Consider the following 27345-nt stretch of genomic DNA (forward strand, 5'->3'; position numbering starts at 1 on the left):
ATTATAGCGCAGGCGACTTCCGAAGCGCCGGCCGCTTGCTAAACAGGCTATAGGCCTAGCGACGACCACGGCAGCCAGGCAGCAGCAGAGCTCGTCGCCCGGAGCGCCCGCGAGCGGTGCTGTTGCTGAAAGCTCCCAACATAAGCAGACATGCTTTGTCGCTGCTCGAGTATAGCTGGCAGTTCTGATAACAAGCCTATCTTGTCTTTTCTTGTGATATTTGTACACCATCCCAAGCAGCGCTCAGGTACTGCTGCACGGCAGCGAAGTGTGACACCGGTTGTGGGCGCAGCTTGGGTAGAGCGGCGCAGCGATGCTTACTGGCATTTTGCAAAGTGTTTCGCATCCTCACGCGAACCCGCGAAGGCGATATTAGCGTGCGAACAAAAAAAAAGTCGATGTCCTCACTCATTGGAATCAGATCTGTCAGAATCCGAGCTGCTGGGACTAGACGTGCAGTTGTTTGTTTTCATGCGCTGGTCAGCACGTGTGTCGGAAAGCAGACGATGCAGCAGTAGGTGCGTCACAACCTTTGTGGGCCCACGTGACCAAGCGAAGCAGTTGATCTTCCCCCTCTGTGACGTCACTGTACAACTCGGCGTTCCGAAACCGAAACCGAAAATCGTTCACCTAAAAATGCTATAATAAATTATTCACTGTGAATATATGAATCTTTGAGTGTGTATCATGCTTCCTGGAGCCATAAGAAACGTTTGAAACTAAGAACGCGCGAACCACAAATTTGGTGTCTCCACCCCTTTAAAGGGTCCCTGAAACGGTGTCCATGTAGGCAAAGAGAAGTCGAAGCATTGATAGACACTGAACGATCCATCATCCTACCGCAAAAATTTTTGATCTACCTTGTGTGGAACCAGAGATAATGGCCATTAAAAATGACCACCAGCCTTTTCCCCCTCAACTCGTACACCGGAGCGAACCATAAAAAAATAAAGATTACAGACCGGGACCATGCTCCGCCCACAAATACGTCATCGACGAGATCGGTTTGTTTACTTCCGGTTGACGCGCTCGCTCGCTCGCTTTCCCGCTGTCTGCTCACCTGTCTCTCGCAACCGTCGCTGCGGCTTCTGTCGTACTGTGGACCCCGAGCTGAAGGAACGACTTTTGCGGATGGGTGCCCAAATGGGATTTCAGCCTTAAGGCGGGGACATATGTGCGAAAAGTGTGTGCGATTCGCCGCGGCGCGCCGTTGTGAACGACGTCGTAACGACCGATCGCAGCTCGTCGCCTACGTCCAACCTGCTGGATATCAACGACGAGCCGCGCGTGTAAAACGCAACGACGGGAAGCGGGAGCCAATACGAGCGCGGAGAGCGGCAGCGTCGTGATGCCGTACAGCACGCTCCTCATGGCGCTCGGGGCCGAGCCACGCCAGGCCGGCCTGCCAGCCTTGATGCCGGCCGCCGGCGACTGACAAACGCGCTAGTATTGTTTGTTCTCGTCCATAGCAAGCCCTTGGATAGATGCATGTCAAAAATGCATAATTTCTGACTATCGTAGGCCAATATCGAGTGGCTGGTAAAAGTGATGACTGCGATACAAGCAAATTTCATCCCAAAGCCACTTTGGTGCTGCTGCTACTAGGTGCAGTTCGCCTGCCGTCTTCTGGTTCCGTTGCTGAAGGCGTTGTGGAAATCGAACATATCTTTTTATAATGGGACGAGTTCGCAGTAAAGCGATGTGAAGAGTAGGCCTTTTATTATAGTGTAGGCGACTTCCGAAGCGCCGTCAGCTGTGGCTTCGATCCGAAACCAGCTAGGCCTAGCGACGACTAGGGCAGCCTGGGACCAGCGCGCAGTTCGTCGCGCGGCGTTGCCGCAGGCGGTGTTGTTGCCGAAAGATCCACTTTTGCACAGGCATATTGTCATTGCTCGAATCTATAGGAAGCATCCTGTCTGATATCATGGCTGTTTTGTATTTTCTTGTGCGAACGTGAGGTACGCCGAGCATGCCGGCCGGCCGGCCAGCTTGGATCCCGTCTGCCGTCGTCATAAAAACGAGCTAAAGTGTGTTCTTGACGTAAATAATAAACCCTGGGATAAGAAATGTGAAAAATGTGTCATTTTTGAGGATCGCTGACCAATACTGAGCTGCTGGTAAAGGTAACGACTGTGATATGAGCAAATTTCTTGCCACAACCGTCTCGCAGCTGCCGCTGGCCCGACGTGGGGTCCGGCTCGTCTGGCGCCCGCTCGCTGCGCTGCTGAAGGAGTCGCGGAAAGTGACCATACTATTATTTTATTGTGAGAGGATGCTTTTGACTGCAAAGCGATGTGTAGAGTAAGCCTTTTATTATAGCTCATGCGACTTCCGAAGCGCCGGCCGCTGCGGCTTCGATGCCAAAGAGGCAATAGGCCTAGCGACGACCACGGCAGCCAGGCAGCAGCAGAGCTCGTCGCCCGGAGCGCCCGCGAGCGGTGCCGTTACCGAAAGCATCGCAACATAAGCAGACATGCTTTGTCGCTGCTCGAGCAGTATTTCTGATAACAAGGCGATCTTGCCTTGTGATATTTGTACACCATCCCATGCAGCGTTCAGGCATTGCTGCACGGCGGCGAAGTGCGACACCGGTTGTGAGCGGAGCTTGGGTAGAGCGGCGCAGCGATGCTCACCGCTCCGTGTGTCCCTGCTTGTAGTGGGGCGGCAGTTCACAAGCGACGATCGGTGAGGCGCGTCGGCCAGGTTTTTAAGGACACGCCGTTCAGAAATCCGGCGCCAAATCCTGACGACGACGACAGCTCGCTCACTTCCATCCTTCGGCAGACAGTGCCGAAGGGCAACATATCTTGGCTTTGCAACCAACGACACAGCACGGCCGGTCCATTTTGATTGCGCATGCGACGGAGGTCGCGGCAGAAATCAGTACTGCGGAAATCGCACCTCGATTCTCGATTCTGTTCGACGGCGGCGCCGGCGGAGTGACACAAGCGGTACGAGCAGACGAAAACATTGCAAACCGGAAGTGCAGTACTAATTTCTGACACCCAACACGCAATAACCGCGTAAACATGCATATAAACGACAACTCTCCTTGTTGAAATGCGAAATGGTCCCGCAAAGAGTAAGAATGTGAAGTATCTAGAGCTTTTAGTTTGTTAAATGTGCGATTTCACATTGGCACCGCGAACCAATGATAGCCCTGCGCTGGTGACGTAAAGAGTACTAAAGTGACGTAATGAGTACAGATTCAGGCGGAAGTTCACCGCCGCTGGTCGCCGCGAGGCTCGGGAGCAGCAGTTTTTTAAAATGTATTATAAATTATCTACTCGCTTTTGATGTATTGTACGCGGCATGAACGTTCAGTGGCCTATGCTCTACGTAATGCAAGTATTTTTTTGACAACCTCAGACACCCCTTTCAGGGACCCTTTAAGTGTCAAAAACATTCCTACAGAGTGAAAGAACAGCTGTCTTGCTGCCGAAATCAGAAATCACAAGGAGTGTTTAAAAAGATATTAAAGGAGTATAGACACCCAACTTTTGAATGCGTGTTTTCTTCTTTGCAATGAGGAGGAAGTCATTATTATACATGGATTACCAAGTGGTAACCTCCTACAACCGCTAAATAATTTATAATGAAATTTCTTTCTCGTGCTGTTTCGATTTCATTTCAGCAGCGAGCGACGCTTGTGACGTCAACGAAAGGTTATAGATCACGTGAGGCATGAGAAACTGCAATATCGGTGCTTCAACATACGTTGTCATTCCAACTTTTGAAAAAGGCTGGATTCAGCACTGTACTGAATTAAAACGATGAAGAACGGATTGGTAAATTGGTTTTTGAGGAAAGGAAATGGCGCAGTATCTGTCTCACATATCTCGGCGTACACCTGAATTGCGCCGTAAGGGAAGGGAGGAAGGTGGGAGAGAAAGAGGTGCCGCAGTGGAGGTCTCCGGAATAATTTCGACCACCTGGAGTTCATTAACGTGCACTGACATCGCACAGCACATGGGCGCCTCTTGCGTATCGCCTCCATCGAAACGCGGCCGCCGCGGTCGGGCTCGAACCCGGGTACTCCGGCTCGGTAGACGAGCGCCTTACCACTGTGCCACCGCGGCGGGTCGGATTATGTCGGTTTTTTTTCATGCCTCACGTGACCTAAACCTCTCTCGACATCACAGCCATCGCTCGGCTGTTCAAAACCGAAACCGAAATAGCATGACAGAAAAATTCGATTATAAATTATTTAGCGGTCCTAGGCCAATACCACATGGTGATTCATGCAGAGTAGTGTCTTCCGCATAATTATAGAGAAGAAAGTATGCCGCCAAAACTAGGTGTATGAACTCGTTTAAATGCGAAAACGTTACGCTCGGGGAACAACTGGTCCATTTCGCTGATATAGTGATTGAAAAGCATGCAATGAAAATGGATAATATGAAAAAAAATACAATTAACCTGGATTCAATGAAACATTAACGCCGCAATTTAAGTTGTAATGCAGCCAAAGAGCGGCACTTACCGAGATTAATGCCAACAGCAGTTACAACGGCACAAGCAAAGAGATGAAAAGAGAAATGCACGGAAGCTCTAGCAAAAACAACCGGACATTGTGCGATTGCGTACTGCTTAAAGGTGCGTTTATACTCCGACGTAGTGCGCGCGGCACGGCGACGAGCGCACTCTGACCGCACCATGCAGAAGACGGAAACAGCGCATTGACACAAATATTTGAAAGTAAACATTGTGATGCCGAGTTTCTCCAAAATGTGTCAATACATGATACAAATTTTTTCATTTAATTATCCATGACGTTTTTTTTTGCACATAATCTGTGTGTAGGTTCGTTCTATTTAGTTTGATGGTGAACTCTTTGCTCTCGCGCTGTAATGGCGACGAATGCAAGAAGGCCACGCCGCCCTCTCCCGCGCGCGCTGTTTAAGCTTGGGTGGCATCAAATATTTTGTCATTGGTGTCGAAAAGTGTGAAATTCTCTCTCAAACTGGCACATTTATTATTATGGCCACAAAGGCAACCGTTTTGCGCCACATAAGCATGACTGTTTTCTACAAAACATCTAATGGACCATGTAGGCAGACAAGCGATTAGGTAGTGCACGACGTCTAAGCTCCATGTCCAAGGGCATTTCAGGAGCCGTTAGAATCGTGTGCTTTGGTGTAAAATTTTCAAGACAGCTATACAGTTTTGGCCTTATAAGCGTATTGTAGGCCAATAGCTTGCAATTGCTAGGTGCGCCTCTAAGTTTATGGCGAAGAAAACCAAGTTTACGTAAAGCTGAGGATTTAATGTGGTCTGTATGGTCATTCCATTTGAGTTGCGAGTTTAGTACAATACCAAGGTACTTTTACCTTGGCACTTCTTTAACTGAAACACCATTAATGCAATAGTTGAAAGAAAATGGATTTTTCTTCCTCGTTATCCGCAAGAGCACAGTCTTTTGGGTATTTATTTCCATGCCCCATTTTTCACTCCAGGAAACGACACTAAGCAGAGTATTATCTAAATATTCCTGGTCAGAAACGAAATATACGGCAGTATATATCATGTAGTCATCCGCAAACAGAGCAATCTTGACAGCTGGATTAATACCGGAAACTAGATCATTTACATAAATTAAAAAAGTAGGGGTCCGAGCACACTTCCCTGATGTCTTGCTCCAATTCTGACATACTGTTATGTGCGACTACTATTAGGCTGAAAATAAAGAACTCGCAGAGCTGAGCTAGCTACATAGCTAAAGTTCATTTACCTGTCTAACAGGAGCTTTCAAGAAGGCAATATTTTATTGACACCTGCTTACCATCAATACTGTTACAAATTTTCCTTGTTGGGAGTGACATATCCTTTGTGTGCAACCTTCCAACTTTTCTATGACCATATCTAAGAAAAAAGTAAGCTGAGATGCATTGTTGTTTCCTTGCAAATGGTCAGACTACACTGAAAACACTAGGAAGTAAGTCTGAAATTTCAACTTCGTATATTCCGTTCAATGTGCACATACAAAATGCAGCCCTTTGGAGACATTGTCACATAGTATACAGGCATGAACATATCTCTGCTGCATGTACTATACTGCACTCAGTATGAGCTGCAACTCACAATATGTGGTAGGATCTCAATTCACAAAGCATGTGCAAACCAGCCAAGTTGAAAACTTCTGCAATTACTGGACAATAAAAATAAGTGACATTAATGAATGTGTGGCAAAGTTGGGTGCTTTGTTTTAAAGGGGCTGCGAAACACTGCCTGGGGGAATACCGGCTATACTTCAGGTGGGTTCTTTATGTCACACAGAGGCTGACTTAAAAAGAATTACAGGAATCGATGCACAGGAACGGGAGCTATTCAGTGAAGAAATTTCAAAATACAAGCAAACAAAACGCTGCCCTCAACTCGATTTTGGCGGGGCTTCCCACTCCTATTTCGCTCTCCCAATGACGGCACCTGGCGCAACCAATCAAAACAGCCAGCCAGAGCACGTAGCGGAAGTTTGCACTCCATGGTTGCCTGCTCTCTGTGAGACTGGCAGCGTTGTTTCCATGCCAGAGCGCCCCTGGTGGTGTATTTTTATTTTACTTGCTTTGTAGGGCTTTTATCTAAGACAAGCAAGTTGTTTTTGTTGATCTAATATAAAACGCAGACAGGTGACAAAATGGGTCTCTATTTATTCACACAATTTGCAGTATATTTACTGTTTGTCCGGTCATCAAGCTCGCGCCGGGTGATGTCATATCCGCTGCTGAAAACCCGCCACTGTGTGGCGACACCATCAGAGCCATGAAGCTGTTTTTGGGAGGACATTAAAATATTAAAAAACGGAATGTACGCGGTATTACCGACGCTAATAGCACCATTATAACTCACTGTATGCAATCAACAGGCAAAACAGTTAACTAAGATTGTGTTTCTGGGCCCCTTTGAGTGGATATTTTTATTTTCTCTCACATTTCTTTCAGTATGTTCACTTCAATTTTGCCTATATTTAGTCGCTCATGTGATTTTGGGATTCTCCCAAAGCAGTGTTCATGGCCCTCTGCTGTTTTTTACTTTCTGTTGGATATTTACTATAGTAGGATACGACTTAAAGGTACAGTCTTTCTCAAAAGTAACCAGGCTGAATGGTTTGCTTCTAGCTTGTATAGTAGAGCCTTTGTGACTTTCCCAAAAATCAAAAGTTGCTGGAAGGTAAGAAGGTCCTCAGTCCTTACCTTTAATGACCATTTCAGCTCCAGGGAAGCTGTAAGGGCTCCACTGTACGAGCTAGAAGCAAATCATGCAGCCTGGTTACTTTTAACAAAGACTGTACATAGATTTGGTATCAAGGGGGACTTTGGTTTGTTCAGTACAGACACAGTGCAAGTCATATCGAGTGCAATAGTACATAAAAACACAGTCACACAAAAACATTACAAACATTAAAAGCAAGCAGAGGTGCACAACACGCACAGCAAGTGCGTGACAATGTGCCATGATTTATGGACTACAGTCTGTACGCGTATTTTTACTAAGTTTACTAAGTCTGTGCCTGGTACACATTCCATTGGACCCAGCTATAGGAATATGTTAATTGCATTTGTCCCCACAAGTGCACATATTGTGGCAAACATGCCTCTTTTTAGAGGCACCACGACTGTTACTACGCACATATGCTTCACTGTATTCCCTACTGTGGCACAAAGCTCCCAGCAGTACATACAATGTTGAAGTCAGCTGCCTATGATTGCCCACATCTGTTATTTTCACTTCAAAAACAAGTCAGCGAAACACTATTCTACAAAATCAAGATTCCAACTAGTGCCACTAAGCAAACATAAAAACCAGTCAGCTGTGCAGTTGTGACAGAATTGTATGGTGAAAGTTTGCCCATAGAAAAAAGCTGTATTATAATGAGAATCATGTTGGACAGTAGGGCAGAACATGCTATGGGCACTTTTCAAAACAAGAATAATGCGTAGTCTGCACCTGTTGATAGTCTATCAAGCACAGAATAGTATTAACTCTTAACCTGAATAGATCATAGATTCTATACAAGGAATTATGCTAACTCAGACAACTTTTAATGCCAATAAACATAACATTACATCAGATGTACAATACAACAACAACCAAGAATACAGCACAAAAAAGTTTTTTCAGAAATGGTACTTGATGCTAAAGTTTTCCAGCACTGTATTACAGTGGCGTAGACAGAAATAATTTTCAAGGGGTGTTATACAGCACAAGTAAAGAAATAAAAAAGAAAGCCTGCACCCAAACAATATTTTGCTCATTTTTCCGCTTTAATAAAGCCGAAGGGTTAGTGGTTTCGTTAACTGTAATATAAACATATACATAAAAATACGAGTTCACGCAGGACTCTGAGGACTTGATTCATAAAGAACAGTTCTTTTCTCTCTCTCACACACACACAAAACTCGTATGATAAATCGTGGCTATTTAGAATATTTTCACATCATCATCATCATCAGCCATACTACGCCCACTGCAGGGCAAAGGCCTCTCCCATGTCTCTTCTCCAATTAACCCTGTCCTTCGCCAGTTGTGGCCACCGTATCCCCGCAGACTTCTTAATCTCATCCGCCCACCTAACTTTCTGCCACCCCCCGCTACACTTGCCTTCTCTTAGAATCCACTCCGTTACCCTTAGGGACCAGCGGTTATCTTGCCTGCGCATTACATGCCATGCACATACCTTCCTCTTGATTTCAAGTAAGATGTTGTTAACTTGTATATTTGTATTTGTTGTATAACTTCACATAATATACAACAACACAAAAGCTTCTGCTCTACAACAAAGTTGGCAACTGCAAACAAATAGCATTTGTCAAAACTTCTACCCATGCATGTGAACCTGTGCCCGGCTGCAGAGGCGGTTTAAAAAAAGCACTTTTTATTTTCGTGATTGTTTATGAAGATCTGAGCACAATGCAAAGGGTGAAAAAGTAGGCTGATGCGAAAATTGATGTATTGATGTACTGGGGTTTAACGTCCCGAAGCAACTCAGGCTATGAGGGACGCCGTAGTGGAGGGCTCCGGAAATTTCGACCACCTGGGGTTCTTTAACGTGCACTGACATCGCACAGTACACGGGCCTCTAGATTTCGCCTTCATCGAAATTCGACCGTCGCAGCCGGGATCGAACCCGCATCTTTTGGGTCAGCAGCCAAGCGCCGTAGCCACTGAGCCATCGCGGCACACTGACGCGAAAATGCATATTTAATTGGATGAGCTGTGCCTATAATTAAAAGCAGTGCCATATGTATGTCGCTCGATGGTGAAGGAGAGTGACTCTTCTGCAATAATTTCCGCTTCTGGTTATAGAGCCATGGAAACATCAATCTTTTCGAGAATAAACTGACACTCTTGTTCTTTTCGTTTTTTCATTTTACTATATTGATGCAGTGTGTAAATAGCATGGGCAAAAAAAAAAGACCGAAAGGAGGAGTTGAGAGGGGATGCAGCGCTCAGAGAATTTCGGGGCGGGGTGTTCTGTCGCCGAAACAACCCCCTGGCTGTATTATTTCTTTGGTGTGGGAGATGGAGTGCACATCTATCACCCTAAGCCAGTAGGCTAAAATGTCAGTCATGCTGCAGGCGCCTTCGTTTTGGGAGGGGTTTCAAGGAAGAGCACCCCTTTGTTGGTGAGCTACGAACGTGGACACCAGAACATCCTGTCACACAGCTTGCTAGCCTAGCAAAAGCACTGTCGAGCAGTTCACTAACTTCCGACAGCACTTCGTTGCTGCGGCATCGGAAGAGAATCGAATTTCATTTCTCCCACTTTTCAAGAACACTTCTGTGCAGTGCCGAAGGCATTCTGTGTGTAAGTAATGGCTCAGGCGAGGTCAGGTCCGCAACGCTGGCTTCTTGTGTACTGGCATCACTGAAGCTAGCTGTTTCTGTCTGTTATGTGTGTCCAGTGTTATGTGTGGCCCATTAAGATATTCATGAGGCAGTGAGGGGAAAGTCCTTCCTTCAACAATTTTAAAAACTGCACAGAAATGTTTGCAGGGGCACTTGTGCTTGCAAAAATCAGGGCATGTGCATGAGGGCTTGTGAAAGTTAACAATGTAAGATGAATCTGTCCTCTCAGAGCGAACGGAAAATGTCCCATTGATGGGCAGCTCAGCTACATCAGCACGGGTATATTCCTCTGCATTTACAAGCCTCCTCAACATGTGCTTAATGAAGTTGCGAGGGCGTCCAGCAAGGTATGCAGGGACATTTTCATTGTACTATCTGTATAGCGCTGACTGCCTCATCTGTGACTCTATCAATTTTTTCTCACCATCTGGCAAGTATGCGTAAACAAGGGCTGTGATAAGGGAGGTAAGGGATCACTTCCCACTTGCTCTCTTCACATAATGTGCCTTGAGTACTCTGTTCTGAGCCTCGATCCCGTTGTTTGTGGTAAGCACAACATCAAATCCAAGCCGGTAGTACAGAACCCACAGCTCTTTCACAGAGAGCCACACTGTTTGAAAATAAGTTTGGAGCTTTTCATTTCTCCAGTGCTCTGAAGCCAGGAGAGCTTCCAGTGAGCTCTCAAATTCATCTGTATTAGAAGCGTTCGCTAAGCGCTTCATAAGGTTAAGGGCATCATCGGGGTGTGACACACCATTTTCTTTACTGCGGAGCCATCTCTGCCATGCCTGGCCCCTGTGGAAATCGCAGATGGATATTTGACTTTCGGGGAACACTTGGCGGATGGCACCCATCTCTGCCAGACTGTAGTCCACCATCCAGTATTCTGGAGATAGATTTTCGCACCATTTTTGGAAAACATTTAAAGCTTCAGCTACACGACAAGCACTTTCGAACTGCACAATGAACACACCAGCAGTTGCATAGCCTAATGATGTTTTCACTACAAGCAGAAAAAGTGGCAGTGCATAGTCACTGGTCTTATGGGTCGAATCTAAACAAATGACTGCAGTGCCATACTTTCCAAGCATGTTTTTCATAAACTTCGACAGGAAACAAAAAAGCAATGTCTCCTCACACTCACTGGCAACATTCTCTTCCATGTCATCAGATGTGCTGCAGTTTCAGTTCGTGCTTGCTGCATTAACCGGTACACTACTGAACTTTCAGGCTGTTCAGACTGGATTTTTTTGATCAGGTTAAGTGCATTTGTCTGATCAACAGTGCTGAACCGATCTCTTCTGAGAGCAGCTTGGATGCGGTTGCTGATGTCTTCAGGAGCAGGGAAAAATGCCCTGCTGCTGCTGTCTGGTTTTTCATCACTCGGAAAAAGCATATCTTGCACACGATAGGGAAGAAAATTTTTGGCATCTGACATGGTTGTGATCCCTTCTTCACCAATAGTGCTATGCGCTCAACAGAACACCTCTTGTCCACAGTTTCGCTGAAGCCTTCGATGTCATGTGGCAAGTACTGGCAACAATGGAGACATAAATCCTCTTCTCAGATACTGCTGCTTCAGTTCCTTGTAATGGGCTGATCTTGGCCGATTTCAATTTGTTCTTTTATTCGGCCACATGGCTGAGGTACGTCCACCTAGAAACAAAGCATCGCAATTTTAAATGTACACACATCAGTGAAAGTGCCAATTTATTTCCCTTTTCTTTTTAATAACATTCACAACACAGACGTCTGCCTTAATGCATAGATCGCCCAGTCAGCTCGGATAGAATAAAACGGAATAAAATGAAAAAAAATTTTCATGATATTTCGGCGCATGTCAATGAGAACACCATGATGTTTTGCACACAGTTGCATAATGACTTAAGGAATGAAGAGTTAGTGTTCTTGGTTTGAAAACAAAAAGAAGTGGCTTTCTTTTTGGCTGCAAAGTCTATTACTATGTGGAAAAGAATGTATTCCCACAGAAGTGGTGAGCTGTGTTGTCAAAATGACCCGAAATTTTCTGTGCATAAAAACTTCCTTGCATTTACACCTGCAACCATATATTCACAGATTCCAATCACTACATTTTACAATCTTGCAAGGAAATTTAGGCAGGCAGCAGTTTGTATCGGAAAAGCTGCCTTAAAAGAAACTGAGTCCAGCATCGGTCTCTCTCTTCCGAATGAGATACTCAAGGCTGGTAGAGGAGTCCGTAATTTCAAAACAGTGTATGGGTGCAACGATTGTTGGAGTCCAATTCGCACCCTCAAAATCTGTCTATCTGTAACTGCATAACCAAGCCTGGGGCGCGGCCTGGTCTCGGTGCCCAGAACTCAACACGCACTTCCGTCACCAGAACAGGATTTGGCCACCCGGGTGTAGTACTTGGCCACAACCTTCTATGAGCAAACCAATTAAACCTCGGCCCTCAGTCCCCAGCAGCTGCAGAGCAACTGACCACAAGGCGGCGGTCAGACCTGTGACGCAGTGGTGGGTGCTAAGAATCACTGGCTCTGGACAGGCCGCCATTGGAAACTGAACCTGGCAACTTTTAACGCTAGAACCTTGTCCAGTGAGGCTAGCTTAGCAGTGTTGCTTGAGGAATTAGCGGGTATTGATTTGGATGTCATACGGCTTAATGAGGTTACAAGGACAGATAATGCGTATACAGTACTAAGGGGCGGGCACATACTGGGTTATCGTGGATTAGCAGATAGGCGAGAACTAGGTGTGGGATTCCTCATCAATCAGGATATAGCTGGCACATAGAGGAGTTTTATAGTATTAACGAGAGGGTGGCAGCTATCGTAATTAGGCTTAATAAGAGGTACAAGCTGAAGGTGGTTCAGGCCTACGCGCCCACATCGAGCCATGATGACCAGATCGCTGAAAGCTTCTATGAGGATGTGGAATCGGCAATGACCACAGTAAAATCACAGCACACTGTACTGATGGGCGACTTCAGTGCGAAGGTAGGCAAGAAGCTGGCTAGAGAAAAGTTAGTGGGCGACGGTGGCATAGGCTCCAGGAATAGCAGTGAGCAGTTAGTAGAGTTTGTAGATATAAATAATTTACGGATCATGAATACCTTCTTCACAAACGACCAAACAGGGAGTGGACGTGGAAGAGCCCCAATGGTGAGACTAAAAATGAAATAGATTTCATACTGTGCGCTCACCCTGGCATCATAGAGGATGTGGATGTCCTCGGTAAGGTCCGTTGCAGCGACCACAGAATGGTAAGGTCTCGTATTAGCTTAGATTTGAAGAGGGAACGGAGGAAACTGGTGAAGCGAAAGGCTATTAACGAGTTAGCATTAAGAAGGAAGGTAGAAGAATTTAGAATGTCGCTGCAGAACTGATTTTCCACTTTAACTGAAGAAGACGACCGTAATGTTGGAACAATGAACGACCATCTGATAGCTATCATCACAGAGTACACAGTAGAAGTAGGCAGCAGAACGGTTAGACAGGATACCGGCAAGCTCTCTCAGAAGATGAAAGATCTGATCAACAAACGCCAAAGCATGAAATCCTGTAAGCACACAGACAGAATAGAACTGGTACAGCTATCAAAGCTAAACAATGAACGCAAAGTAACCGACATAAGGAAGTTTAATGCGGGGAGAATGAAGCATGCACGAATTAGCAGATGTAGCCTAAAGGCAGCAAACAGGAAGCTAGCCATAGGCAAAAATCAGTTGTATACATTAAGAGACAAAGAAGGCAAAGTCATTACAAATATAGATTAGATAATTAAAGCAGCCGAAGAGTTTTACACAAGTCTATACAGTAGTCAATGTTATCAGGAGGCTATTGAGAGAGAGGCAGTAGTGCACAGCAATGGGACATCCCGCGAGTAACGAAGGAGGAAATAAAGAAAGCCTTAGGAGCAATGCAAAAGGGGGAAAGCAACTGGTGAGGATCAGGTAAAAGCAGATTTGTTGAAGGATGGAGGAGAGATTGTGCTAGAAAAACTAGCCACCCTGTATACGCATGGCCTTGTGACCTCGAGAGTACCAGAAGCTTGGAAGAACGCTAACATTATCTTAATTCATAAGAAAGGAGACGTCAAGGACTTCAAGAATTACAGAGCGATCAGCCAACTGTCCGTTGCCTACAACGTATTTACTAAGGTAATCGCTAATAGAGTCAGGACAACCTTTGGCCTCAATCAACCAAATGATCAGGCAGGCTTTCGTAAAGGATACTCGACAATAGACCACATTGACACTACCAATCAGGAAATGCATAGAATATAACCAGCCCCTATATATATACCGTTCATTGATTACGAGAAAGCATTCGACTCAGTAGAAACCTCAGCAGTCATGCAGGTATTGTGGAATCAGGGTGCAGAAGAGTGTTTCTCGAAAATATATAACGATTTTACAGCTACCATAGTCCTCCATAAAGTCCAATAAGGAAAGGTGTCAGGCAGGGAGACACGATCTCGCCAATGCTATTCACTGCCTGTTTACAGGAGGTAATCCAGGGCCTGAAATGGGAACAGTTGAGGACAAGAGTTAATGGAGAATACTTAAGTAATTTGCGATTCGCTCATGACATTACCTTGCAAAGTCACTCAAGGATATGAAATGCAACTCACGATCAATGACTTGGACAGGCAGAGCAGAACGGTAGGTCTAAAAATTAACATGCAGAAAACCAAAGTAATATTTAAGTCTCACACAGGATCAGCAGTTCGCAAATTGGTAATGAGGTGCTGGAAGTGGTAAGGGAATATGTCTATTTAGGGTAAGCAGTGGCCACTGATCCGGATCATGAGAGGGAAGTAACTAGAAGAATAAGAATGGGGTGGAGCGCATGTGGCAGGTTCTCTCAGATCATGAATGGTAGCTTACCAATATCCCTGAAGAGAAAAGTATATAACAGCTGTATCCTACCGGTACTCACCTATGGGGCAGAGACGTGGAGGCTAACAAAGAGGGTTCAGCTTAAGTTAAGGACAATGCAACGAGCTATGGAAAGGAAAATGATAGGTGCAACATTAAGAGATCGGGAGAGGGCGGAGTGGGTGAGGGAAGAAACGCGAGTTAATGGTATCCTAGTTGAAATCAAGAGGAAGAATAGGGCCTGGGCAGGGCATGTAATGCAAAGGCATGGTAACCGGCGGTCACTGATGGTTACAGACTGGACACCAAGAGAAGGTAAGTGTACTGGGGGGCAGCAGAAAGTTAGGTGAGCGGATAAGATTAAGAAATTTGCGGGAATACAGTGGCCGCAACTGGCGAAGGACAGAGTTGATTGGAGAGACAGGCCTTTGCCCTGCAGTGGGCGCAGTCAGGCTGATTAGGATGATGATGAGCTTGGTGCAGTAATGTCTTTTTCATCATGTAGGAGCTGCTCGGTGCATTAATTGTCTTCTTTCAGCTTGTTAATTATCTCAGTCCTTTCATGGGCTCTTTCCATTGTGTTAATATCCTATATGTTCTAAATTATTACTAAATTGCCATTACTTTCAAGTGACGTGTTGTGCAGGAACATGGATCAGTGCACATTTTTGTAAGCAACGGCTTAGACATAGGGTTACACGAATGCTCAAATGGCAATTATCCATGGCCACAACTCAAGGATGAAACACCACCATCTTTCAGTGCTTTCCAGAGTAATAGAGTCTGCGGCTTTGCAAGTTTTGAAGGAATGTAGATTCAGAGGAGGTTTGGTTTTTAGAACTTCACTGGGAGAGGCCAGATCGACGAAGTAAGTTGTGGCAAAAGAGACTGTTCACACGCGAAGAGAAAACTCTCGACTCTGTGCTGTCGACATTTACGAATATTTTTTTCCTGGTACCAGGATATAGAGTGGCCCCATGAACTATGGAATGCCATGTGCAACTCCATACCTGCACACCTGCAAACAGAATATGGCTTCCGGTATGATATTGGCAAATGAACAGTTGGTGTGGATAGGTGTTGAATGGAAAATAGTGATTACACTAGATCGCTTGGAAGTTCTTGTCGTGTGAAAATGATAGGATTCATTGTATACTTAGCCAAAAAACACGTTGTATGGTTTGGTTTCGTTTTAGAGGGTTTAACGTCCCAAAGCAACTAAGACTATGAGAGACGCCGTAGTGGAGGGCTCCGGAAATTTCGACCACCTGGGGTTCCTTAACGTGCATTGACATCACACACTACACAGGCCTCCAGAATTTCTCCTCCAAAGAAATTCAACCACCGCGGCCAGGATCGAAGCCGCGTCTTTTGGGTCAGCAGCCAAGCACCATAACCACTGAGCCACCGTGGCGGCACACTTTGTATGAACCTCATTATCAACTTTTCTCATTAAACCAGACAGGAGAGAATTGGGCTTACTTTAGGGCATAGTTAAGGGCGGCCAGCCTAATCTAGACAGAACAACCATGCATGACCAATCTGTGGACATGCCTAGCGTGCAGTATGTTGTCTGTGCTGTACGTAATTTCTGTCTGAGGTAAGCTTGAGAAACCAGAGCAGTACTTTCACTAGAGGCCTCTGCGTGCAGAGACCACGCGCACATCTGTGTCAGCATAGGAGGGGCTAACACTGTGCCCAATTATTCTCCCGTAGTCCGCTGTCTTTGGTCAAGGAAACGTTCGTGGAAGAATGCGTACGCAGCCAACCTGTCAGCCAATTTGCAATGCATGCCTTTCTGAAAACTGTAGAACTTCACTGGAAAGAAGCGCTATCCAGAAGTTCTTGGAGGAAATTGTAGTATCCGGTTAGAAGGTTTCCTGTTGCTGTTCAAATATCGGTGCGGGTATAACTGGTGAAATCAGAGCATGCAAACAGAAGTTATTCCACTTGCAATATTGAAAATACAATGAAAACGAAATCGCATTTCACACGCCCATTTCACTAGCCCAGTGCGGAAGATTGGGCACCACAAATCAGAACCGTGCCTTGCACACATGCAGTCATTGACAAGCCAGGGCAGTCCACGGCAACCCCAATTGCCACTTCCGCATACATGCTGCAGACGGGAGCCTTTTGATGATACTCAGAAAAAGTTTTCTTGGACAAAGACCTGACACGACACGCCGAAGTGGCCGAGGAATTACCCACTGCACTCGCCATATCTAATCACGACTGCTGGGTCGCCGTCAGCGACTCACGCATAGCCATTAAGAATTACGCCAAGGGGAGAATATCCGTGGAAGCCTGCAGAATATTCAAGAAACAGACAGGTTCGCCGGACAACAAGGTCGAGCTAGTTTGGTTCCCTGCACGAATGGGGTACGTCTCTCCGCACCTCAGTCAGGTACCACGGGATGGACACGTTATGCGGTGCATGTGGAGAGGAGGAGGAAACGGCTGAACACTTGACAGTGTTCTGTAAAGGGCTTCACCCCATAGTTGAATGCAGCACGGCTGCTTTATTCAAAGCATCGGGGTTTAAGAACAGCGAAAGAAAAATAGATTGCAATAGGGTAGAAGTAACCGAGCGAAGGTTATCTGATTGCTGGCTAAAACCAAGAAAACTGAAATTTCACGAATCATATTACAGGTGGCTTGAGCCACCGCCCGATTTAAAGGGTTCAGCCTCATCCATCAATCCATACATCCATCCAACTTCAACGAGGTCGCTCACTCCGTTGCGCGAGGTCTCGCAAACCGTGTATGAGAGGGCCATGGTGAAGACAGGGAGGGGGACCGGCTGACGAGCTTCAATGACTTAACCAAAGCCTTTTACCTGGCCCGCCGGACCTTCCCTCCACCTGGCAACAAACTATGCAGAGCTCAGGCAGTCATCTGGAGGCAAACACGTGCCTGAACCAGCTGCAATAGGATCTACCCCGAAATACATAACACCAACACATGCAAGGTCTGCAAGACACATGATGATCTATGATTTCACACTCTGCAGAGCGCGTGGAGGAGCTTACCTCAATCCTGTTCAACAAGCGCACTCCTGATCCACGCTATGATCCCATGCTAAAAACACGTTGTATTGTTGTGGTAGCTGTCGTTGTTGTTGTTGTTGTTAGCCTTTCAAAAGATGGCACATACCCATGTTACAGTTTCGGGGGATCGGCCTAGAATCGGGAGGTAAAGGTCACTAAAGGCAAAAGAAAAGCACACGGAAGAGCAACGCCGGAGAAGTCTACCTTGCGCCAGCCATGTGCCAGCTGCTGTCGCACGCACATGGGTTACAGCAGTTACAGTGAACTCATAGAGTTTCTTACGTAGTAGTAAGAAACTCTATGCAGTGAACTAGAATATTTATACACATAGGCCACGCATGCATCTATGGCTATGGCTCTGATTGGCTTAGAGAAAAGTTTGCGGCTATTTTGGTCGGGTTTCAGAGATTCGACGCTGCATTCCAATAATAATAAAAAAATACTGTAACAACTTTTTTTAAGCGTAATTGCATCACATTGCAGTGAAATTTAATTTTGAGTCAACCAATCAGAAGTCTCAGTTCCTCATATCCAACAGGGCCAGTATCCATGGCAGTATTATAGTGCCTAGAAATATACTAGCAGTATCAACGTTCTTGTGTAGTGTATTATTATAGTTCTAGTGACGTTGGAAAAAATTTGTCAAATTACTTTTTATTATTATTAGAGTGCAGCGTCGGATCTATGAAAACCGACCAAAATAGCCGTACATTTTACTCTAAGCCAACTAGAGCCATAGCCATAGATGCATGCGTGGCCCATGTGCGTGCGTCTAATATCACAACAATGCAACGTGTTTTCAGCATGGTATTGTAGCGTGGGTCATAGCTCTGACATGAATTTCAGTAAAATTGCGATTTTTGCTGCTTTAGGTCTTGGACATCAAGTGCCCGATGAAACTGAGGTTTAGTGTGTTTTTGTACAAGCGGCGCGGTACGATCGATAAAGATGCCACGGGTACCAAAGCAGAGTGCGGCCAATCGGGAATATTCCGTTGAGCAATGGGTAAGCTGATCCTCGATCCTGCCTTCTTAGGTACAGGCAAAATGATTGGAGTCTTTGGTGGCAACTCATGTGAGCACCTGTATTCGTCTTCTCGACCAGTCTTAACGAAGTGAACTTCACTACGTTTAAACACAAATTGGTAATGTTGCAAATTGCCCAATGTTTATTTACGTGTTACGTCGGTTGTTGTGCAGTACAAGAAAGACGAGGAAAAGCTTGTAGTGTTTAACTGGGACAGCGACAGTAATCACGCTCAACGGTGTAGGCAGAGTGTATTTACTTTGTGAAGCCAGCAACCGAGAAAATAAAGTATGATTCGCTCGTGCTTGTGAAGTCCAATGTCAGGCAAGCTTGGAAATCCGACAGGTTGCATCTCATCTGCTGTCAAGAGCAGGTGCCGTGCGGGCACCGACATCTTAAAATAACTGGTCTACAGCTTTTTAAAGGACGTGCTGTTCATGGAATTGTTCTAGCTGTAAAGAAGTGGCCGCTTCATTTTTGTTCTTTGCAAATCTAGTAGACTTTCACACTGGTTAGCAAGAGACGCAGTGCATTGTAGGAAGCAGATTTTTCAGTGGTTTTTGGTTACCGCTAACTATCTTAGCGGCTTTTGATGTTTGTACATGCTTATTTCTAAACAGTTCAAGATTCATAAGGGGCTGCACTGTTTTCTGTATTGGAATCCTGTGGTCATCTCATCAGAGCTAGCCATTGAGATGGTGCGGTAAGCAACATCGAAACAGGGTTTGACTTCATATGTGCAGGATTTCTACGCGAGTTTCTGAAGTCTGCGGGGCGAATTGGGAGTTTATAGGCGCGCTTGACAGTTTAGGAAAAAGTACCTGCAGAACTAGAAGCTCAGAAAGATGTGGTTACAAGACAGCCTGTTAAACAGTGGTATGACAGAGTTGGTTTATGGCTTATGGGGGTTGAACATCCCAAAGTGACTCAGGCTATGAGGGACGCCGCAGTGATGGTATGAAGGGATGGTTACTTACATAGCAATCAGTGAACTGTGTGTGACTCTAGCAACATATCCCTCAAGCTAACATGAACTTAATCACCAGTGAAGTCTAAACTTGGCAAGTAGTTTCTTGTAAAAGTGAGTTTAAGCCAAGGTAACAGCAGCAATGTCTCGTTTAGTCGAAACAAAAATGCGGTAGAAAAATGCTGCTAAGATTTCACAGAAGTAGATGAGGCAAGAGTGAATTGCATAGCAGATACTACAAAGTTTTCATAGTTAGGGAGATAGAATTCAGTGCTTCTTTTTCATACACAGTCATTTCTTGGTAATGAATTGAGCTCTTATAACTAGCATACTGAAGGGATGGATGTCAGAAGATTACTGTAATAGTTATAGCTGAAATTGTTAGGGCAGCCTTTCATGTATGAAATAAATGTAAAGCACTAGAGAAACTTTCAGGGCTGAAACTGTTTCGCCTATTCCGCTCCCAACCATATTTTACCCATGTACGGCAACCATAAAATGTGTGTAGGGGTTGTAGATTTCAGTTTTTATTTTGTAAATTCAACACACTTTTTTCAGTGTTTTTCAAAACACAACTATCAGTTTTCTTTTGCAAATATTATTTCATTTGAATGAATTTTCACTTATTTTTCGGTAAAGTGAACAATCTCCCTGTGCTGCTGAAAGTGATGAGCTTATCTTAGCCTTTTGTTACTAGCACAAGCAGCCCATGGAGCAGTAATCAGTGCACAATTAACTGGTAAAAGTAGAAGTCTTTCCATCGTAATAAAAAGTAAAGACGTTGAAGTTACCTGATGATGAATCCTGAAGACAAAAACTTCAGTGGAAGTTTAGTCCTAAAAACCTGGTTGTCATTGTGGCTGCACCCTGCATCGAATGAGAGGACTGTGCATCATTTCACTCACGGGCTGATGGGAACCATATAGCTGCTGCTTAACCTTTGCAGGTGGGTTATGCATAGTTTCGCATTGACGGTTATCTCTTACCATTCCAGAAGTTCCCGGTATCCTCAGATGCCGTGAAAAATATTACTTAACGAAGCAACAGCCCTAATCTGGTGGTAAGCCTGAGCATACGGTGCTGTGCTAGCCGACATTCCTTAGCCTCTTGACCTGCTACATGTCTGAGTTCATGGATCAGTGCCTCAAAACTCACAACTGTTTCGTGCCTGTCTAATTTAGGATGACTCTAGTAACTGAGGACTTCTTTTAGATGGGGATTATTGAACGTTTGTTACAGTCTGGGCTACATAGGTCTGATTAGGAGGAATACATGGTTGGGTCTGCTGCGTAGCTGTTCAAGTGGGGACGCCGCGGAATCCGAGTCGTCTGCCACTTGTCTATAAGAGGGTGAGGAGGACGGCGGCCGTCGGGCCCGTGCGCTCGGCGCATCGCCTGCGAGGGTGGCTGGCCGCTGCTCCGACAGCGGAGGGTGCGCTGCCGGTACAGCTGGCGCCATCTACAAGAGCGTCTTGTAACAACAACTTTACAATAGTAAATTCCAAAGATACCGTTGTCTCATTGTGGTCCTCGCTGCAGAACTTTCTCAGTGTTGCCATGTTCTGAATAGCCAGTTAGTTGTGACATGCAAGCCCAGAACGCTGACTTTTTTTGGTTTAAACCGCAAAGTCCAACCCATTGATAACTTATGTTGTACCGCACGTAAGGATTTATGAGGGATTCGAAGAAAATTGGCGACAGCCCCAACACAGGTAAAGCTCACTGCATACAAATCCCTGGTTAGACCGATTTTGGAGTACACGTCATGCGTATGGGATCCCTACACCAGAACAAATATAGACAAGTTGAAGAATGTGCAGAGAATGGCCATCCGTTTTATTTGCAACCGTTACACTCTAACAGATAGCGTAACAGGGATGGTTAATCTCTTGGATCTTCAGACCCTCCAATCCAGACGCACAGAATACAGGCTTAAGTTCTTGTACCTCCTGTACAACAATAAGACGCAGATAAACAAGACTCTCTGCCTTACCCCTGTACCTCGAGCTAACACATGCTTTAACCACGGGAAAATCTCACAAGAATACTGAACTTTTATCGATTAATTTAAATATTCCTATTTCCCTAAGGCTGTGTCCGACTGGAACAGGCTGCCTCAGAATCTTGTTGATTCTCCTGATGAAGTGAAATTTATTGCCGCTTTGAAAAGTATGAATGTCTAACTTTTTTCTTTCCCTTTGTTTTGTATTTTTGGTATCATTCCTGTGTGTTTTTACTCCTGCTTGGACTCCAGAAGGAGTCTGCAGCATTCCTAAATAAATAAATAAACGTGTCCTTTAGCTTTGGGTAAGTCTCTCACCTGTACCCTTTTTATCGTAGGGCTCAGCAAGGCTAAAGGGGTAACTTTAAGAATGCAGTGTCTCCATTTTGTATGTTTCATCTTACCTTTAACTATTTGTCTTGGAACGGCATACTGTGACTTTGCTAAGTCACACAAATCGGCCTGCTGTCAAAGTGTGCATCCCCCCCTTCTGTGTATCCCTGTGCAGAGGGCACTCCTGGAGCGTCTCACAGCCCCATCTGTGCCACAGTCGGCTTCCAAGGGCGTAGTGGAAGAAGGTACGTCAAGTGTTTCGGTCCGGGTGTTTGTTTAAACGCCATGTCCGTGCTTTACCGTTGAGGCAAAGCGTGTCGTGCTAGTCCCCACGGCATTGCGATGGTGCTGTCGTGACTACCTGCTGTGTGACAAAGACAGTTCGTTCTTTAAAAGCGTGTTTTCTCAGAAGGGACTATGAAATTGCAGAAAGTGGTATATTCTGTTTGAAGATATTTTCCAACTTCTGGGCACCACAGTTTTAATCACTGCGGGGAGGTGATGTCTTCGTGTTATCGCTTTATGAGACCAGCATTGTGAGATTGTGATAACCGCTGGTCCACAAGGGTAACGGAGTGGATTCCAAGAGAAGGCAAGCGTAGCAGGGGGCGGCAGAAAGTTAGGTGGGCGGATGAGATTAAGAAATTTGCAGGAATACGGTGGCCGCAACTGGCGAAGGACAGGGTTAATTGGAGAGACATGGGAGAGGCCTGTGCCCTGCAGTGGGCATAGTCAGGCTGTAGTTGATGATGATGATGAAGGGCAAGAATAGCCATAATGATAGAAGTTAGCATTACTACTTGAACTGAGAAGGTTACTATTTGCCAGATTAGGTCACGCTTTTGCCCTGAACCCAGTGGGTACTATAGCGGCTGACTCTTCACTTGCGATGCCATAATGGATGCCACCATAGTTGGGAAAAATAAATGTGGCGAGGGTTTGCATGGGAGTGCAGCTGCTTCTTTCACTGTGGATTCAGTCAGCAGTGGAGCCTCATTGATTAAGTATTGATAGAGGATTGGTCCCGTCAAGTGTATCACAAAGGCTCCCCTCAATTCTAACTCTGCAGGGTTCGAGCAAAGGTCTGTGCCCTTTGAGTTGAACTAGACCATAAACACCTAATTTTATTTGTGTTTTCCTGTCTGTAATGATGCATAAGACAGAATAAATATGTGGATTGCCACGTGGTATTCACCTACCACCGCTAAATAATTTATAATCGAATTTCTCATATGGTGTTTTAGTTTGGGTTTCATCAACCAAACGATGGCTTTGAGATGTAAGTTCCGTGGCGATGTACCTCCCGCGGAATGATGACATCGCGGCACGCGCGAAGTTTCGGACCGCGAGGCAGATGCCAAATGCGCTCGGTGAGGTGGCTTCACCACGACGCTAGGAAGCCGCGAGGAGAAGCTAACTTTCTGAACACCTTGAGGCCGTGAGGCAAAGCGCGGGCGCGCACGGAAAAAGTAAAGCTGCATGTATAAATGTAGAAAGAAGGCGATGCGGGTCGTTGAGAAAGGAAAGCCAGTACAAGTGTAGTGAGGAGTAGAAAAGGGGGAAAAGGCGTGCGTTCGTAGCACGAAGAAGCAGTTGCAAGCACAGGTGCCACGGAACTGTGTGGGCGGTCTTGCTGCGCCTGACAAAGACTACTGGCTCTTAAACGACACTGAAGTCACAGAAGACGACGGCGTGATCATGAAAAGCTGTGGTTTTTCTCGTGGAATCAAATTTGCTTTATTGTTGTGGCCACGTTGTATTCATGTAAATGTGGCACTTCCACAAGATGTTAATGATATCGAAAACGTGACACTGTGATAGCTGATAATAAATAATTATCGCACAAAGGGACAATAAGAGCAAGATGAAAGGTATTTCTGAGTGTTTCTTTTATAAACCAAAACTTCGTGCTTAGTAAGCAGCCAGAGAGCATAGTCAGAGCCATGCCATCACCAACAACCGATATAGTAAAGAGTAAAGACCATGATACATTAAGACTTCTTTCTGGTGCGAGCTACCTTACTATAGAGGGGTTCTACTGTAATTGTAAATAAAGTATTAATCTTCAAAATAAAGTTTACTGCTATTGCTACAACAAGGTTCCCACTTGTGCAATATCTGGTAGCCCTTTCGGATATATAGTCAGTTGTAGTGATGATGGGTGAAAACAAAATTTCTTTTCAATGCCTCCTTCTTTTCATAGCTATAATTTGTGGTAAAGTGTTTCTTTTTATTTCAACTACCTGTACTGGTATTTGATATTATTCGATTCCATAAGCAACCTATCTTTATTATTCGCATTCACTTCACACCCATAAACTTGATAACACACCATTATAATAAATTTGCCTTTTCCTTGCCATGTTTCGCAGAAAATTTCATCTGTAAATTAACTTGGCAGTACTCAAAAAATGTTCAAGTCACAATAAATTTTTAGTATCTCAATTCGCTTCGCAACCAAAATTTTGCTATTCGCACAGCTGCAGTCAGCTACAACTTAAGTCTGCAGTGAAGCTTCGCCCATATTTAGGACCTCGATGCACAAAATTCCTCGATGTCAAAACAGTAGTCCATTGTTAAAACATTTGTTTCTACTTGAACAAGAAGCTAAACACAAGAAAAAAATTATAAGCTCTACACTTTTGATACCTGGTTTGTATTATATAGTCAAATGTGAAAACGCTTGTTCCGTGCACTGTTGTGATTGGCCAGAAGAGTAAAACAATATGTTGCCCAATGTCACCAACAGCCGCTTTTTTTTTTTTTTTAAGTCGTATCCTACTACAGTAAATATCCAACAGAGAGTAAAAACTGCAGAGGGCCATGAACACTGCTTTGGGAGAACCCCAAAGTCACATGAGCGACTAAATATAGGCAAAATTGAAGTGAACATACTGAAAGAAATGTGAGTGAAAATAAAAATATCCACTCAAAGGGGCCCAGAAACACAACCTTAGTTAACTGTTTTGCCTGTTGATTGCATACAGTGAGTTATAATGGTGCTATTAGCGTCGGTAATACCGGGTACATTCCGTTTTTTAATATTTTAATGTCCTCCCAAAAACAGCTTCATGGCTCTGATGGTGTCGCCACACAGTGGCGGGTTTTTAGCAGCGGTATGACATCACCTGGCGCGAGCTTGATGACCGGACAAACAGTAAATATACTGCAAATTGTGTGAATAAATAGAGACACATTTTGTCACCTGTCTGCGTTTTATATTAGATCAACAAAAACAATTTGTTTGTCTTAGATAAAAGCCCTGCAAAGCAAGTAAAATAAAAATACACCACCAGGGGCGCTCTGGCATGGAAACGACGCTGCCAGTCTCGGCAAGAACGAGTTACAGAGAGCAGGCAACCATGGAGTACAAACTTCCGCGACGTGCTCTAGCAGGCTGTTTTGATTGGTTGCGCCAGGTGCGGTCATTGGCAGAGTGAAATAGGAGTGGGAAGCCCCGCCAAAATCGAGTTGAGGGCAGCGTTTTGTTTGCTTGTATTTTGAAATTTCTTCACTGAATAGCTCCCGTTCCTGTGCATCGATTCCTGTAATTCTTTTTAAGTCAGCATCTGTGTGACATAAAGAACCCACCTGACGTATAGCCGGTATTCCCCCAGGCAGTGTTTCGCAGCCCCTTTAACACGTTTACTGCAGCAGTAATTTTCAGAGCCCCAATCCCTCTGTGCCCTGGTCCACTGGTCAGCCAACCTTATAATTTCTAGTGTCTGGCACGACCCACCACGAAGCTACTGGTGACATGAGCTTCTAAGAATCGCGAACTGGTGCCAATAGCAACCTTGCATGTGCTTTTCATAGGGTAAGAAAAATCTCAACTGCACCATGGTTTCGTCATGTGATCCAGTATTTGTGGCCACACAGAATGAATAAATGATGTTAACTACCAGCGACATACAACACAGTGAACATGTTAATGAGTTCAGAATTACTCAAATTGAAGATGACATTTTGTTTGCGCAATAGTTCAGAGAGAAGGACGTGCCAAAACCTTTTGAGAAATCAGTGAATGAGGCATCGATGTGGTTATGTCATGAGCAAAATCAGTTAACGGAGTAAATGTACTAAGCCCTTTGAGCAATGCTCAGAACCAGAGAAATGGTTATTGACACAAAGAATTGCATATGTTTATGAATGATATGCTATAGGAACTGAAATGAATGTGTTCTTAAGAGGCAATTCTATATTTGAACAGAAGTTGATTTATTAAAAGGAAGGAAGTACAGTGGCCAATTTCCAAGAGGTTTGGACAGTGCTGGTGGAAAGAAATTTTTGAGAAGTTACTAGGAGGCAGTTAGACGAACAAAGGTGATGACCAAGAACACTGTTTCAAACACCATCAGGGCCTAGAAAAATTAGGCCTAGCTACAAACTGAACCGGCCAGGAGTGGTACTTGAGTGAATCCAAGACAGCGATATAGTTACCAACTCCCTTTCTACTAGAGCATCGCAGTCAAAGGAAGACATCAAAGGCCAGTAAACTGCAGGTGGCACTCAGCCATGAAAATGATTCCAAGTGATTCACGTCCATCTTGTGTTTCCATATTTTAGGCTTTTCATTTTAATAACGTGTCTCCAGCGGCCTTCTGAATGAAAATGAGAATGGGCTTTGCCAGGCTACACGAACTGAATGACATAGTGCAAAATATCAGTAGATGAGTCAGCGGCCCAAATAACACCAATAATGGAGGTCTGTGTCTATACATAAAGTTTTCACTATATTGACTCAGTACCAGAACAGACTGGTAAAGTTGATAACCTGCGATGTGACCAAAGACATAAAGCTACAACTATTGTATAACCTTTGCTCGATGAAGTTTGAAAAATGCAGCGAAAAAGCTAGTGCAGCACGCTTGCACACAGAATGCACTGGCTGCTGCCCCCCCCCACCACCCCCCCCCAAAAACCATGACTTTAGATGAAAGTTCCACCGTATACAAATGTTGAACAGTCCGTGAATACTAACATTGGTGACACAAAATATCAACTCATGCATTCAGCTGTTCTGTAACACTATTAACAAGCAACTAAAGTACACAGCAAGATCTGCTAATAAATGCTGTATTACTGCACTGTAACAAAGAAAGAAATGAGCTTTCTTAGAGGTTGCAAGCACATTGTCTACTGGCTGCACACCTTAAATATTCACTGCAACTTTATAGTTAGAAAAAGACACAGTCTTGAACCTAATTGTCTTTTTTTTTTTCTCAGATCCTGTATTCAAAGGATACCGAGCCTCTGAGAAG

At 44.8% G+C, this 27345-nt stretch overlaps 2 pseudogenes across 1 annotated transcript in view; one reads left to right on the forward strand and one right to left on the reverse strand.

Moving 5' to 3' along the window:
- Positions 1-5942: 5942 nt before the first annotated feature.
- Positions 5943-17486, reverse strand: LOC149327332 (uncharacterized; annotated as a pseudogene).
- A 1317-nt stretch (positions 17487-18803) lies between these two features.
- LOC149327333 (uncharacterized) overlaps positions 18804-27345 on the forward strand; it is an 82856-nt pseudogene continuing 74314 nt past the window's right edge. Inside the window, exons 1-3 of the transcript XR_016286543.1 lie at positions 18804-18831; positions 22090-22109; positions 22260-22329. The product of XR_016286543.1 is annotated as an uncharacterized LOC149327333 (transcript). The remainder of the gene's footprint in view (positions 18832-22089; positions 22110-22259; positions 22330-27345) is intronic.

This window comes from Amblyomma mixtum, chromosome 10 (assembly GCF_055824585.1).
Source record: "Amblyomma mixtum isolate Tamu chromosome 10, ASM5582458v1, whole genome shotgun sequence".
Taxonomy (NCBI): Eukaryota; Metazoa; Arthropoda; class Arachnida; order Ixodida; family Ixodidae; genus Amblyomma; species Amblyomma mixtum.